Source organism: Rhopalosiphum maidis, chromosome 2 (assembly GCF_003676215.2).
Source record: "Rhopalosiphum maidis isolate BTI-1 chromosome 2, ASM367621v3, whole genome shotgun sequence".
NCBI lineage: Eukaryota > Metazoa > Arthropoda > Insecta > Hemiptera > Aphididae > Rhopalosiphum > Rhopalosiphum maidis.
This window is the reverse complement of record NC_040878.1, coordinates 23,654,062-23,668,812: the sequence shown is the minus strand read 5'-3', so window position 1 is coordinate 23,668,812 and position 14,751 is coordinate 23,654,062. Positions and strand designations below refer to the sequence as shown.

The 14,751-nt window shown below is 27.8% G+C and overlaps 1 protein-coding gene across 3 annotated transcripts in view; it reads left to right on the top strand.

The window, feature by feature from the left end:
- Positions 1 to 929: 929 nt before the first annotated feature.
- The window catches only part of LOC113554867 (FERM, ARHGEF and pleckstrin domain-containing protein 1-like), a 34,131-nt gene continuing 20,309 nt past the window's right edge, over positions 930 to 14,751 (top strand). The window contains exon 1 of one of the 3 annotated variants that reach the window (XM_026958942.1): positions 930 to 1,445. The gene's annotated coding sequence lies outside the window, so the exon portion shown is untranslated. The remainder of the gene's footprint in view (positions 1,446 to 14,751) is intronic. The other 2 variants (XR_003405315.1, XM_026958941.1) reach the window with 2 other exon arrangements.

The window sequence follows — 14,751 nt, the reverse complement described above, 5'->3', positions numbered from 1 at the left end:
TAAACAAATTCTTACGCGTATGTTCCTTCTCGTCCTTTACCACCCTCTTTTCAGGGAATTTCGATGTAGGTTATATATAATAATAGTCGTGTGAAGATATATATCTTTAATCGTGGTAGCAGGTAGGTCGTAGGTAGATATTACACTGAATACTTGTATGTATACATAGGTACTAAATAAGTAAATTCCACAGTTTTTGGCTGGTATTGACGGTGGTGGTTTAAATCGTAAATATTTATGGTCTTTTAACTGTGGCTGATCTCCCGCAGTGGCGGTCTTAGTTGCAACGTTCCGGTGACGTCACTATCGACATTGACTATCCGTGGAGATCGTCCCTAGACGGACGGACATTTTTTGAACATCGGTGGTCGATGTATCGACATTTATTAAAATATATCGATGTAAAAAAAAACATCAAAACATTTTTACCTGCTATTTTAATTTTAAACTTTAGTACTTCACTATTCAGTTTAGATATAAAGTTTTTGGTAAAATATAATACCTCAATTTCAATGTATTAGGTACATCGTGTCATCGTAGTATCGTACATATAATATTATGTTCAATAATAAACAAAAAAGATATTATTTGAAACATAATTCATTGTTTATAATGACCTAAAACGGCTATAAAACATAATCGCTTGTTTAGTCGATTCTAATGACCACAATGTATTGTAATACACTAATAGTAATGTAAACCGTCCGGACATACATTTCGCGGAGTCGCCGTCTTGAGGTGCGGTACAATTCGGCAGAATGTGTAGCGTTCGTGTACGACGCGGTTCGCAACGCGCACGCGATTGTCATCAGTCTTTAGCACGCCTAGTTCGCGACACGGCCGTCGGGTGGCAGCACTGGGCGGGTGGGCGGGAAACCGTACGCACTACCGCCGTCGCCGCCCGTACGCACGTCCGAACGCCGATCTCTCCGCTTGGCACTCGGCAGAGAGTCGCGTACACACCGTACTCGCCGACAGTCGACGTACTTATCGCTTTCACGTTCCCGTCCGAACTTGGCCCTACCGCGAGTCGTCTCGTCCTCAAGTGGTCCGGTCCGCTGACGCGAGTCGCAACTGGCGCGGTGGGCGTGCGTGTGCCGCTTTTTCTTTCCGCTGATTAACTCGTCGCCCGATTTGCGGGCCCGTGTTGTAGTACTTAATAGTTATAATATCTATTGTGGACGTGTGTGTGTGCGAGCGCGTGTGATCGCGTTGTTATAGTAGTTGTTACCCGTTTGTGCGCGCGCGTGTGTGCTATAGTGTGAGTGAGTGTGTGTGCGCGCGCGGTGCGTTTTCTCCACTCGGCCCGACCGACCGCGGCGACGCGCGCGATGTGTTGTACGTGCGAATTAGTCTGTTCCAATTACGATTGGTGAACCCGTCGAAAACGTCTTCCGAGCTGGCGGCCGGTGTGGTGGTCTCTCCACGTTTCGTCTTCGTCTAAGGTAAGCTCGATAGGTTCCACGCCGATGAATTTGTTCCGCGCAGCTGCTTCGTCGGCCAAAAACCGAGAGTCGCAAATGGGGCGCGTATTACGGGTATGTGTGTGCGCACAGCCCACCGATGGTTTCGCATGCATCGGGTCTCTCAGGTGGTGTCTTGGGAGTTGTGGCTGGGCACTGTAACGCACCGTATTATGTACGATCTAGCCAACCCCCTCTGTAGCACGAAATGTGTACAATGGATTGTACCATCCGTCGTCGTCGCCCACCCCCGATTTCCCTATAGGCCTAAAATATGTGTTTGAGGTGTACAGAAATATGACTTCTTCGTTTGTTGTTAGCTATTTTATTTTATCATTTTCATGTTTTTTATTGCTCCGTTTTAATCTCATTTGTTTGAATGTTCATTATTAAAAGCACAAAGTCTACTCGTATCATATTATTATTTGATAAAACTAAATGGTCCGATATGGTCACTATCAGTTAGGCCTATTGCTTATTAATTTAATGATTAAGATGCTCGGGTGAAGTTTAAGTGTTTCTGTTTTTTATTTAAATATATTTGTGTATTTTACTATTATATACGTGTCTAGGTATCTGAATATTTCTTTTCTCGTTTTTATCTACTAGGTAATTAAAAATACATTTGCATTTTAAAGCAAATGTATTTTGTTGTAATTTGTAATATTTATTTTGAATAATTATAGATAATAATTTAGTGAGATCTATCTTTTTACTATACAACATCAATATAAAACTAGTATTACCTTGTTTAAAATACATAAGCAGTTTAACTGCATTTTATGGAATCTTATTCTGGAATTCTTATTACTTATTTATTGTCTTGTTTTCAAAATTGTATATTATGTATAAACTATATAGCTAATGAATAATAAAATATTTAACTTCATTAATATTTGTATTGTGCCCATGTTAGCTTAAAATTTATCATATTATTAATTGTTAAATTTAATATTTAAATAATTGTTTATAATTATTTTTTAACATAACATTACCCTGAATATTACTCGCTGATCTATAATTTAAATTCTTAACAAAAATAATTAATTTGTCAATTGCAATTTCAATATTCCATTTAATGCATTAGTAAAAAATAAATCAATTATGCAGTACCTACACTATATTAATAATAATGAGTCTGATCTACTCCCATGTTTAGAGTAGGTAATAACACATTTTATGGATAGTTAAAAAATTGATTGTCTGTAACTTACATGTGTAGGTACCAATAAATATAATTTTATGTTTCTAAAGCCTAACATTAATTTATAGTATGGATATTTAAATCATAATTATTAATATTATTTAATTAACTATATTATCTTTTAATATGGTTTAAATATGAGAGCTAGCTCCTTATTTGTTGCATGGGCTATGTTAACAAGGGAAGTTGAAAATCTATTAACTCAATAAATAAATGCTTGATAGTCCTTGTTGATTCCTTGTACAATAAATTAATTTAGGAGTACTTAGTTGAATATTTAAACTTGTTAATATTAATGTATTTTTAATTTAAATGGTTAAAAAACAGTAGAAAAGTTGTGATATATATCATGATATAAATGCATATGTGATGTATCTATTATATTTATCATCAATAAATCGCCATATAAAATAAAAAAAAAAATCATCAATAAATTATGACAGTTTTGAGGCACTCTAATTAGTTCCTTTAGCATTGGTGATTTAAAAGAAACAAGGTATACTTAGTTCAAATTAATTTTAAAATTTATATATTTATTTGTACAACATACACTTGTATAACTCATAACAGTTATTTATTTATTTTATATTACCTCTGTCATTACTTTAGTAGCATTTGGCAGTTCAATTTTATAATTAAACTTGGATTAAACTTTTAATTTGGTTATAAACCCAATTACCTAATTATTTTTATGTTTGTATAATTAATTGTTTAATAACTGAATAAAATCGGTTAAAGAAAAATATGAAAAAATAAAATTCTATTAACATTTATTAATTATACTTGAGCTAGGTACATATGGTTAATTTTAATTTGGTATTAGTTTAATATCTATTATTATTTTGTCACAAACTATACAACTGATATTACTATGTAAACTGTAATCATACAATTCAAAACTTAGTTGTAAATTATTATTTGTAATAATTGTACTTTTTCTTAATTCTTTAATGATCTGATATTATGCAAGTTATAAAATTCATCTAATTTGTATCTGTTCACATTAGAGTTCTATTACTATTAAATCTATTTGCCATGTGTTCCGAGACTGGCAATCTACTTCATATTATTTAGAATTATTATGTAGTTATTCTATTTGAAAAATATAAATTCAGTTAATAAGCATTAAGAAACATACTTTTCATTAATAAAACCCGTTAATATATTTTTATATGTTTACTTTGTTCGTATTTTTACATTGTCAAGTTTTTGTTTATTCAGATTTATACGTTTAGTCTTTCACCACAATTGTTTTAATTAATATATCTAATGTTTTGTGCTTAAAAGGATGTTTACCACTTGTAAAAAATGGTCTCCATCTTATAAATGGACAACATACCAAATTTGCTTACAGTTTTTCATGATATTTTAATTTCTTAAGCAAATTATGAACATTTTTATATTTTAGTATTATGTTTACTCATTGGTTAAAAATTGATGAAATAGGTATAATAAATAATAATCTTAACTTACTATAATTTTGATAATAGGTCAATTTGCTATGTTATATGTTTATAAGACAGAAATAACACATGTGAGTGTATCAGTTAGAATTTAATCCAGAATTTAATATTTTATTTTAGAGGAAATTTATATTTACTTTTGAAATTTTATACTTGTATTATATCAGATGATTTTAGTCTCTATCAATAAATGTACAAAAAGTATTGAAACATTTGAAACTAAAAACTAGGTATATAAGTATTTTTTCTATGCTTAATGGGGCAATATAAATTATACAGCCTGTGGTATAACGATAACAGACCAGTAAATTCCTTTAAAAATTGTTAATTGGTGTATTTATTATCTATCTATTTTAATTAATATATTTGAGGATACATTTGTTACTTTGGATTTTACTTAGCTATTACTTATTTACTTATTACTTACTTTGATTCTCAATTTTACCTATTTATAAGCTCTTGTACTTATGACGTTATGATTAAACATCCTGAGTATTGAGATAATAGTCATATTTTCTAAGATAGAATTGAGGTTATTGTACTTTTGTATAATTATTTCTTTAATTAAATTTTAAACACCTAATTTATGCTAATTAGTCAATTTTGTTTGCGTTAAACAGATTCTTAATTTGTATAGGTTCCTACTTATTATTTTAAAATAAACATGTCTCATTAAAAAAATGTCAACATTTAGTGATTAATTATTTTCAAAATAACCTATGTTAACTTACTACTAAGATACAAATTAGTTGACATCAGTCTAATTAAATTTTGTTAATCCAAATATGTTTTATCTGTGCAATTAGTACTCTATAGTTTTGAGAAGCTGAGTCATCTTTTATATAGATTGTTATTTATTACGATATTATGTTAAATAGAAGTAGTAGACATTTCCGATATTTTTCTATTAATATTCTTTTATTTTCAGTTATTGTTACAACGGATTTTCGCCTTATTTAGTCTCGTCATTTTTTAATAGAATGTTGTATGTCCACATTTTCCGTCGCCTTTTTACAGACGTATTTTTTCGTAATCCATTCTATTATACGGGTGAGTTGACATACTATAATATTTAATTATAAGAATATTATCTAGGGTATCTTTAGGCTTTTATTCATATTTAAATTAAAGCGACTTTTAGGCATTATAGAATAGTAATATTTTACATAGGTAAAATAACTAATTTTTAAATTTCAAGATCAATGAAGGTTTACTCTCTACGAGTTTTCTAATTCCTCTTATCCTCTAGTGCCCTAGATAATTATAATATTCTTACCATTAAATTTAATAATAACTAAATTTACTATAGATTGATTTATAAGATGGAAAACAATATGTGTATGCGTCCTATAAAACAGCTGCGTGACGATGGCTTATAAATTATTGGTGATTTCACGTCTTTGATAGCATTTTCATATAAGTTTGTAACAACCTGTGATAATTTTATAAGATTTAAACCCGATTATCCTTTATTAAATCTAAACTTACGCCATAATATTTTTCTTTTATGTATTTATACCCAGGGATTAAATTTAAACAGAATGTTTTATTTATCACTTATGTTACACATATCCTTATCAATTTCGTTCATTAAAACTCTAGACCAGATTCCCAGTACTGTAGCTAGAGGTTTAAGGCCTAAGCCTCCCCCTCCCCCCGAAATATCAAATAATTGTATATTTATTTATCGCGGGCACGAATCGTTACTCGTTTCTTACCATCGTAGTATTGTGCACTGATGAATATTTTAGTGTCATGAGATACATATTGATTCTGAAGAAATAGTTAATATGCTTGATTCAAAAAAGTTAAATATTAAACATTATTAATAATTTTTGATTCATTTTATACGAGTAGGTTGTTGTAAAAAAAAAATCAAAATAGATATCGATGTATAAAAATCAAAATTTGAACAAGTAGTTAATTATTTATTGGTGTTAAAAGTTTTGATAAGTTGAGTAGTAGACCATCATATTTCGTGGTTACCCCATTTTGTTACTCTGCTCTGCTTATCAAAATTTTAATACTTATTGCTATTAAAATTCTTCGAGAAATATTCTGATTTGGAATAAGACATTTTAAAATCCTTTTATTGGAATTTATGTTAATGACAAATATTTTTACAAACGTCAATATTTTGCAATAGACTGTGTATAGACTGTTCTTCAAAAAGTTTGCCATTATCGTTTTCTTTGGTTTATTGAATATATTATTAAATAAATTTATTAATCTATATAGATTTTTTTACTTATACATTTCTGTTAAAATAATGTTACTATATATTTAAATAAAATCCCTGAATGTTTGATTGTATGAACTTTGGTATGGTATTTTGCTTAAGAATTAGATACCGATAAAGATACGATTTGTTTTCTTAATAATATACCTACCTATTTTATAAACTCGTTCGGAATGACCCATTTTAAAGTTTTACCAGAGGGCAGCAGACGGATCGATTTATAACTATCTTTATGTGTATGTATATCGGGATGTTATGAATTCGAGTGGTTTGCGAGATTTGTGTAAAAAAATTCCGTCATAAAATTAAGAAATAACATTTTTTAAATAGGCACGTTTTTTTTTTTTTATCATATTTATACAATAGCTCATTGGCCTACATATAGAATAAGTGCTTATAAGTGTTTATTAGTTATAGTAACACGTAAAAATTCTCTTAGGATTAAAGTATTAAAATAATTAAATTTGATGGCATTTACACATATCTGCGTAAAATATAAACCTAGATTGTAGATGAATAATATACAAATCTTTAAAGTTTTTTAGAAATTTAAAAGAGTACGTTCATACTTGAATAATAGTTGTAATATAATTATTAACCTATACTATATTATTACGATCACGTGCAAATTTAAATTTTGCTTCGAAATTCATTTTTGTTCTGCATCCCGTTTTGTACTATAATATTAAATATATTATAAATAAATACAAAAAAAGTTATATTAAAAAAAATCAATAATATATATAGTTAAGTGTTCAATTACTAAATTGAATAATTTCGACTGCCAACATTTAAATTAAGTCAAAATTGATTAAGAAATATAGTTATTTATAATTGTAAATAATTTAATTAATTTAAATAATCAGTATATATGTGTTTATTGTTGTATTCTATTATTAATACCATTGTACATATAAATTAGTCAGTCTAATATACTCAAAACACTCGATAATATTGTTGAACAAATTCACTTGCTTTTTAAAATTCAGTAATTTGTCTCTAAAGAACAAACAACGTCTATAATAACATACAGGAATTAGAGATAGCATCAAAGGATGTATGAATCGGAAGGGCAGGATCGGATTAATATAGGTTCAAAAGGAGCTTTTGCTCCAGGGCTGCACCTTTCACATATTCGTTTGGTATTATACATGAAATATATGTTGTTTTAATAGCTCCTTATTGATATTGAGGTATTAAAATTATATATTGCTCTAAGGTGGCTCTGCGGAAGGATGGAGGCTATATAAGATTATACATAATACTAATCAGCACCTATATAGCTAATTAACAAAATAAGCTATATAAAAATTATTAATTAATATTAACTTCAAGTATTATGACGTCTTCTATGGGTAATACTTGTGTATTATGAGCTCAAATTTCTTATGATTTTGACAGATAGTACCTACACGTCAAGGTGGGCGTACAGTGTTATATCTTATATGCATTATGTTATGTTATGAATAGTTTTTTACCTTATCAATTGTCAAATATAAGTCTATAACAACTAGTGTGGGTATTTATATGTCCATTTACATTGTGTCAGGTATAACGAACATAATAAAATCATAATATTTGGTATTTTTGTATAAACTTAATATTTTTCTACCTAACCTTTAAGTGATTTCAGGACTAAGTATATGTTTTATTCTTATTGGCTTTAAAATGATGTATTTTTCTGTGGACATTTTTTGGCCATAAAAATGCTACAAAATATCGAGATAGTTCCATAAATTGAAATTGAGTCTAAACGATCATTTAATTATATTTAGAAGTTATAAGAATTTATCACTATTTTTTTAAACAAGGAAAACAACTAATAACCATTTGACGCTACTGTTGATGACATTTGAACATTTGTAGTCTTTTTTTATCATTACCTTCTAATATCACATTTATGACTCGCGCGTGTAAAGGGTATTTTGTTTCTTTTTCTTTGATACAATATTTTTTTATTTATTATTTAATTAATTAATATTATATTATAAACACTTACATACCCAATACCTATATATTATAAATGTTTTAGTTATTAAGAAAACTTTTAGTGGCCTTATAAAAAATCAATTTGTAGACGAAAATTTAAAATTGACAATTAAGCTTAAATTGATAGTTGCTTGTAAAAAAAAATAATATTTAAAATAGAATAACTGGAATTCACACATGTTTTTTTAATTTAGTCTGCTTTGATGGCGGCGCCTAACCCATAACTGTTTTGTTTATGGTCATCGCATTTATTTATGATAAAATTAGTGGGTGGTCATGGATGTTTATATTAAGTTTCCTTTTAATAAAAAAATAAGTATATTTTATAAAATTCATAGTATAGATATTATTTTGAACATTTCGATTATGTATACTAAGAGGTAAATTACCTACCAATATTATATCGTATTACATTTTTAATATTTATAATATTCTTAATAAGTACAGTTTATTGTACTTATTAAGCACCATTTTGACGAATGCGTTGAATTTGTTTAAATTCTTAATATAAGTATTAAAAAACTTTTTACTTTAAATAGATTTTCTGATTACAATATTATTTTTCGTATTATTTTGATAGTGTATGTGATATTTTTATCAATAATTGATTGGTTAAGATTTAAAATATGTTTAGTGTATTCCGATTAGGTGGCATAGTTGTGTAGGTTGTTTAGTGTAATCAAAATATTCTCATATAGTTAATAACAGTATTTTTAGTTGAATTATAACGATCAGCGAATACAGTATATTATAATTACTACACACAAAATGTATATAGTATTATTAATTACTATATTATAAAATAATTGTCCTCTAAAAAAAAATACGTATAAATATTACTTGTGTATTTTATGGTTTATGTAGATTTTCATTTTAGTACTAATTTTTCGTGTTATCGTTGGATGATATGAATACGATGATATAAATATATATTATCTGGTTTTTGATTATCTATAAAAAAATAACACCGAGAATGTGTCTTCAAACACCGTTTGTGTTTGATACCTTATAAATGACATTTGAGTTTAGATATTAGTTAATGGAAGTAGAAGCATTATGGTAATAGAAGATAAAAGTATTAACAAAATTATGAGCGAATTCCTTTTTATAAAAATAAATGATTTATATTTTTGTCTTACTTTTGAATGATCAATATTGAAGTTTGTTCCCTTTGATTTTTATATACATTTTTTTATAATATAAAAAATACATATTATGTATATACAATTCTGTATTTTATTAGTCTTAATACATTGTATTTGTAAGATAGGTTGATAATTTTAGATCTATGTAAATGCAAAATGTAAAACAAAACACGGATTGATTAATAATTATAAATATGAGCGTCAATTGCAATATTTTAATTTTAAAATTTTATTCATGATGCATAAATAATAATATTTCTGTATTAAAAACAAAACCTATATTTTTATTTGACTATGTTTTTAGTCTTTTTCTTAAAACAGATGGTTTATTAATTAGTTATTTATCATATTAATTAACGTTATCGCCTATAAATACAAAATATTTTTTCTTTGTTATAACTTAACTATATGCAAACAAAATCTTTGAAATACATAAAATATTGTTCAAGGAGGTTTTGAGGAGGATAATATTATATTTTATGTGTGTGTAAGGGTTTATATAAAATTAGACATTTATAAGCATACAGATAAATAATAATAGATTCTTTAGATTCTTCTGGATTTTAACTTTAAACATTTAAACGTTTTTATTATTCAAAAATAATATTGTTCTTGTACTCTGTAGTTGCCTTGTCATTCCTCAGATGTCGTTCTAGGTAAATGAAATAATATAATATATTCTACATAATATAAAAACATACCACATTTCCTGCGGCCGGATGTACGTCGGCCGATCTGTGTGAATGCACACACCGACTGCTGCTATTATTATTATGGCATACGGCTTTACAAACGCCATGTCCTATTCCATGCAACGGGACCCAAACAACAGGACACGGTATTTGGTATTTAGAAATATACAGAGTGTTATGAATGTCACGTTTTCAAACTTCAAAGGCATCCTTTATAATATAAGTAGTTTTCTTGGAATAAAATGGTGTTGTATTTTATCATGGAGTTTCAGAAATATGTTAAATCATGTCGTTAATAGATTCATATTATTCGTTGTGTTTATTGATTCGATGCACGTCTTTTGTATACTTGTATGTGTAATAAATAATAATTACTAGTTTTATTCTCCATTGAGCATTACGTTGGCTGCATTTTACACTTTTACACGAAAAACCCTTGTAGAATTTATATTAAGGCATTTCTATTTAGTCTTGTTTGTAGGTAATAAAATAAGCTAATTAATATTGTATTTTCCAAAAATCATTTTTTTTTTTTTTGTATACAAATTACGCTTTTTTCATTATTGTTTATATACGTGGAGTTAGGAACGTCGGAAGGTTGAAGTAATAATATCTACTACATATATTGTTTTTTATTTCACTACTGTTTTTACAGAATTTCGATCACCCTGTATGATGTCGGGTGAATAATGTACTAGGATACTGTAGGAGTGTAATGGTCATATATCCCTCACTACATTCTCCCATTGCGGCGGCGTCGTAGTCTTTGGTGGGGATAGATTAACTGGGCATGTGCGTTGACGTCGTCGTCGTCAACGGTGACTAAACTTATACACGGTATCCGACTGTAACAGTGGAGACGAAAACTAAAACGTCGTGACCAACGATGTTTAGATGACTATGTGCTTACATACTACACTCACTCACGTACACGGTACACGTACACACATACACACATGTACATTACTGCAACATTACTCTACCGGACGTTTCCTTTTACAGTCAATATTCATTTGTATGGTGTAGACCCGTGTGGTTTTGTAAAGTGCGTGGTTATCGCAGTCCATATAACAATATATAAGTACAGTGTATATGTATTATCAGGCGGCATCGTGTGACAAATGAGAGAGAGAGACCGTGTGAGAGTGAGGAAAAAAATGATTCGAGAACACACGCATTGCGCGCGCGAACGACTGGAATTCCACACCCAAATCTGGAATAGACTTGTCTATCGTGTCTGTTTTGTATTCATATTAGTGTGCCGGATTTCATCCTAATAAAGGCTAATAACTAGTTACGGTTGTCATGAAAAAGTCCTGTATACTTGCAGTATTGACTATATTAACGGCATGGACGATGTGGTGCATATGTATATAGCATATTTCATCTCTTTTCCAATCTATAGTTGTTTCGCCGCCTCGTTGATTTTCTTTGATTCATGAATTTTTGTCTATATTTAGTATTATATAGTTTTTAGTTTTTTTCGTTACCGATATTATTACTTCTATACATCACGAATTCAGGGGTGTATGAAAACTAAATTTAGTTTGAATGATTTTCGCGGGATGTTTAATACATGCAACATGTCGTATATTGTAGATACTGTAGTTGTGATGTATTATATAGGTCGTGATTCGCAGCATGCGCGTAATGACTAATGATGATATAATGTGCTTATCAATTTTTGATATTTGTCAATGTGCGCGTTACCCGCCACATTATGTAAAACATTGATAAGAAGTGTTCATTTTTGTACCCTTTTCAAAACATTTGTTATTCTTATTAAACCATGTGTTAGCTTTTTAACAACTCAATAATAATACAGTGTGAAAGACAATGTTCTTCGTGCACTATAGTTTATTACTCAGTGGTTTTGTTTTATATTATGCTATTATGGACTTATGGTAGTAATCGATCGAATCAATTTTTAGAAAATAGTGCTAGTGCCCCTAACTGTTATTATATGAATTAGTAACTCCTCGTGACTTATTGGTTTTTATTTTTGGCCTTAATTAAAATATTAATTTATTTATGGATTGTTTTAATAAAAACTTAACAGTATCGTCTGACAATAATTTACCATGTATATAGAATCAGCCCTATTAATACTGGAATTCGATTGTATTGTTTGTCGGTGCTTAAATTAGTCATCCTAATTTTTATTACAGAGATTCAACGAAATCGATTTTGTAGTTTGTGTGTATACAAAAGGGGTTTAAGTAGAATTTAAACTGTGATCTAAAGTGAACATCGGCGCAGCATTCCGGACACTAACCTCTGTACCATTCTTTTAGAATTCCGTAATACTGATTCCACGAATCAATGTTCAAGTGATATTTTCTATGAAAAGTACAGTAACAAAATAAATGTTGGGGATTAAATAACAATAATATTTGTTTAATACCTTTAAGACAGTAAACTTTGTGTAATTTTTATTTACGAAGAATTAAGATAATATTCTTATTAATTAAAATTGATTTAATAACTTTTATATCTTGTTGGATACGTTGTGTTAGCTATTTATGAAAAAAGTAATTGTGTTCTTAATGAAACCTGTCCATAGTGTATGGGTTTTTTGTTTGTGAAATTTGCTTATAATTAAATTTGAAAAGCTAGAATTTGTATGCAAAAACCAGTTTGCGAAAAAATCGATTTAGTTATTTTTTTGTAATTCAAAAACAAATAATCGAATATTTTTAAAATTTTCACCAGCGGTTTATATTAGCTTATTTTATATGCATGACTTTAAAATATTTTGATTCTTATTGTGTTATTTATAGACATTTTCATATTTTTTTTTAATAAATTTGGAAAATTTAACGTAATGTTCTTTATTATAGTTAATAATACTGGAATTAAAAAAATAAGGTTGATCGTAAATCTACTATAATTTTTAAATGAGCATTTGAAGTTTGAATTATGATTAAATTTACATGTAAAATAATAATTTTTCATCAAACAATATTTAGACTCAATTTAAGCTTTTTTCTTTAAGGTATTTGTAATTTTCGATTTTTTTAATGTTGATAAAAAAATAGGTTTGCAGATAAAAAAACTTAAAAATTTATTACAAGATCTCATTTAACTTATTCTTACAAAATTTATTTTATAGACATTTGAAATGCAAATTTTGACGAATTTGGTTACTTAAATGTAAAATAACAATTCATTAATTAATTTTAGATACTTATTCAAAAATATTATTCTTGGGGGACTTAAAACTTTTTTCGCATTTATACCACGAATTTATTTCACACCGTTCTATGTTATGTTGGTATTTACTCAAACATAACATTAATATATATTCTATAAACATCATTTTAATATTTAATAATATAATAAATGTCAAGTTGTCAGCTAATATTAATTTAAACTACTCTATTGATATTACTAATAAATAGTGTCAAATAAATTGGTGTATGATATCATTATACATTTATATTACAGTAAGTTTACTTAGAATATAGATGACCGTCTATATTCAGAATAATATTCATATGATTTACCATTATTCAATTCTAATTGAATACATACATTCATTATATGACAAAGTACACTCGACATCTACTTTACTGTATAGTTACCTACTTATGCACTTTTTTTAAAAAATTATATTAATGTTAACTATTGTTTATATTTAATATGAAAACTAATAAGTTATATAAAAAAATTAAAAAAATAAAATTATAAATTTTTATTTTTTTGTTTGAACATTTTTCGATAGATGTAAACTTTGACTATTGGTTCAAATTTATTTAATTTTGATGTTTTTTCATTTAATTATGTGTAAAAATAAGTTTTTACGTTTACTTATTTATTTATTTATTTATCATGCATTTTTTTACATAAAAATACTAAATTAGAAAAAATACTTTGGTCTAAACTTGGGTGGTTTCTGGAGTTCTGGTAGCAAATTGTACCTTGGTTCATTGGGAGATCAAAATTGCCTAAATTTTTTTATTATATCCTTTATTTTTTTTTTTTACAAATTAAACAAACCTACAAATGATATACCATTTCGATGTTGACTAGTTAAATTTTGTATTTTTTCTTAAAACTGGAAAATAGTTTACTGAAAGTATTATATGAGATTGATAAGTTCAGTAACTATAAATAGTGATCACGTTTTTAAGTTAAGTTTATCGTTGTGTAACAACTTTTTAATTTACAACCTTTTCGCTAAATACGAAAACAAAATTTATTTTAAAGAGTAAAGATCAAAATGTGTACAATTACTTGTATTATTTGTTTTTTTATTCGCCTTATCTAAAAGCAGATTAAAGTTTATTAATGATGAAGATAGATCTAATGGTGAATTTTATTTATAAACCTTATCTTAAATAATACGACATTTCGTTTTTAGTATTTTACGTAATTTTTAATTACTGTTACATACATGATAGGTTTATACACGATACATGAACATTAGATAATCCTTTATCAGCATATTATTCTGTAGAAAAAAATTTACTTTTCTTAGGACCAACACAAGGTTATTATAATACATTAGTGTTTATAATAGTAACTTAAAAATTTAAATTATAGTTCTCAATGTA